Genomic DNA, 2518 nt, shown 5'->3' with positions numbered 1-2518 from the left:
AGACAGAGCCTCAAGCTGTCACCCTGGGTAGAGTGCGATGGCATCACAGCTCACAGCAACCTCCAACTCCTGGGCTGAAGCAATTCTCCTGCCTCTGTCTCCCAAATAGCTGGGACTACAGATGCATGCCATAATGCCCAGATATTTCTTGGTTGCAGCCGTCATTGTTGTTTGGTGGGCCCGGGCTGGATTCGAACTCTCCAGCTTAGGTGTATGTGGCTGGTGCCTTAGCTGCTTGAGCCACAGGCACTGGTCTAGGTCCCTTAGTTTTTGTGGTCACTGTTGGATGATAAAAAAGTGCTTTGGTCACTTTCAGTTACGTAATGTCTTATTCCAGGGTGTCCGTGTGAATTGAAGAGGGAATGGGGGACAGAAGAGTTAAGGGCAGGAGTAGTCTTGGCTCCTCCTCCCAGGTGGTATCCAAGGCTGACTTCCCCATGGTGCTTTTGTGGGGGCCACTCCCCACAGCTCCCTTGCACTCAGGGGCTGACTGTTCCCTTAGCTTCTGTGCCTCCTGTTGTTTCCTGCTGAGGCTGCCTTGCCCCTTGTAGGAGTCACTCTTGGATGGGATCTGTGAATCCCTACTCTGATCCTCTCTTTGACTGGGAAATGTGGGGAAGCATTTGGCATCAAGGATGGGGGACGTCTGTCAAACCAAGACAGAAAGAGTCCCCTTTCAACATCTGGTCACAAACAAAGAATCAGAAAAATTCTAGCCTGGATAATGCCATGGTAGGAAGAATGGGAGGGGAGATATAGTGTGGTGGCTTTTAGGGGGTGGAACATCGTGGGCTGTGACTTGGAGCAAAGAAGCCTATTCTTTGAAGTCTAATGATGTGGGTTAGAATTTGGGCTCTCACACTCATTTATTTACTCAATCTTTGTATAAAAATTATAGCAACATTTACGTAACAATTTTTATTTTTTTGAGACAGAACCTCAAGCTGTCATTCTGGGTAGTGTGCCGTGACATCATAGCTCACAATGACCTCCCATTCCTGGGTTTAAGAAATTCTTTTGCCACAGCCTTTTGGTTGTAGTTGTCATTGTTGTTCAGCAGGCCTGGGCTGGATTTGAACCCGTGAGCTCTGGTGTTTGTGGCTGGCATCTTAGCTGGTTGAGCTACAGGTGCCAATCATCATCATTGTACTTTAACCACTTTGTAAGTGTATAGTTCGGTGGCGTTAAGTACATTTATTGTCATACATTACATTATTACTATCCAACTCTAGAACCTTCCACCACCACAAACTAAAACTGTATACCTATTAAACAATAACACCCCCATGATCCCCTGTCTCTAGCCCCTGGCAAACACTATTCTTTCCATCTCTATGAATTTTGTTACCCTAGGTACTGCATGGAAGTGGAAGCACACAATAAATGGCCTTGTTTGCCGTCTAACATTTATTATTGCATCTGTACTTTCAAGATATCTACCTTGTGAGGACATTTTAGGTGAGAGGATCACTTAGGATAGTCCTTGACACAGAATTTGCCTTCAAAAAAATGTTTGCTTCATGTAATTCGATTTTTTCACAAAGGTTGAAAGTACATTGACAGTGAGGCAGTGTGATCCCTCTAGAGGGCAGTCAAGAGCATTGGGCGGTTCGAGCAGAGGTCTCGCGAGAGTGTCAGACGGTGGCGAGAGGCGTGGGAGGAAGATTGTGGTCTCGCGAGAACTCTGCCCTTGGGCCCTAGGCTTGTGTAGGTCCCTGTCTCTTTACAGCCAAGGTCCTCTCGGAACCCCAGGAAAGGTGCTCGGAGCTGGTAAGAACGCGAGTGACGGGCAAGCGGACACTACCTTCCGCTTTCACCCCCTAGGCCGGGTGGAAGGACGTCGACTGCTGGCGCACTGGGTCCGGGCTTGTCCTCCCCTTCCTGATCCTCCTCCATACGCCGGGCCAGGGCCTGTCCTCTCCTCGCGTTGCCGGAACGGCCGGCTCTGGGGCCATCTCCTCTTTGCTGCCCCCTGGCTCAGGTCTGTCCTTCCCTCCTCGGCTGTCCTCCGGGCCACCACTTCCTGCCTGCCTGTAGGCTCGGGCCATCTTTTCCTTTTCCGCCGTCATCACTCCCGGCCCTGGGGCCACCTCTGCTTGTTTGCCGGCTTAACCCACCTTTCTGTGTGACTGCTCCAGTGAGTTTCCCTATGGTTCTCGCCTCTTGCCTGTGTCTCTGAAGCCAGGTAGGGCCTGTTTTCGTCAACGGGCCTAGGCCATATCCATTTCTAGCTTGTAACGTGGAAATGCGGAGCAAATAATGTCTTTTTCGGCCCTGTGTGTGTCAGACACATGCCGTCTCATTTAATTTTCTCAACCGTCCCGAAAAGTACCTTGATCATCTTCGTTTTATACATGAGAAGAGTGAGGTTCACTCATACATCTACTCTTCCACCAACAATCCTTTATTCAGTATCTGTATGTTCAGGGATTGATATGGCAATGAGAAAAACGGACACCATATTCTCATGTAACTAAATAGTCTTAGATGCTTTGGGCTATAACACCGGAATGATGTG

The 2518-nt window shown here is 49.1% G+C and overlaps 1 protein-coding gene across 2 annotated transcripts in view; it reads left to right on the top strand.

Moving 5' to 3' along the window:
- The first annotated feature begins 1589 nt into the window (after positions 1-1589).
- Positions 1590-2518, top strand: part of NCOA4 (nuclear receptor coactivator 4) — a 27583-nt gene continuing 26654 nt past the window's right edge. For both annotated transcript variants that reach the window (XM_003801669.3, XM_023508005.1), the window contains exon 1: positions 1590-1770. The gene's annotated coding sequence lies outside the window, so the exon portion shown is untranslated. The remainder of the gene's footprint in view (positions 1771-2518) is intronic.

Source organism: Otolemur garnettii, unplaced genomic scaffold (genome assembly GCF_000181295.1).
Source record: "Otolemur garnettii isolate 467f Iridium unplaced genomic scaffold, OtoGar3 scaffold00217, whole genome shotgun sequence".
NCBI classification, from domain to species: domain Eukaryota; kingdom Metazoa; phylum Chordata; class Mammalia; order Primates; family Galagidae; genus Otolemur; species Otolemur garnettii.
Note: the sequence above shows the minus strand (reverse complement) of the source record. Positions and strands in the feature narration are given on the sequence as shown.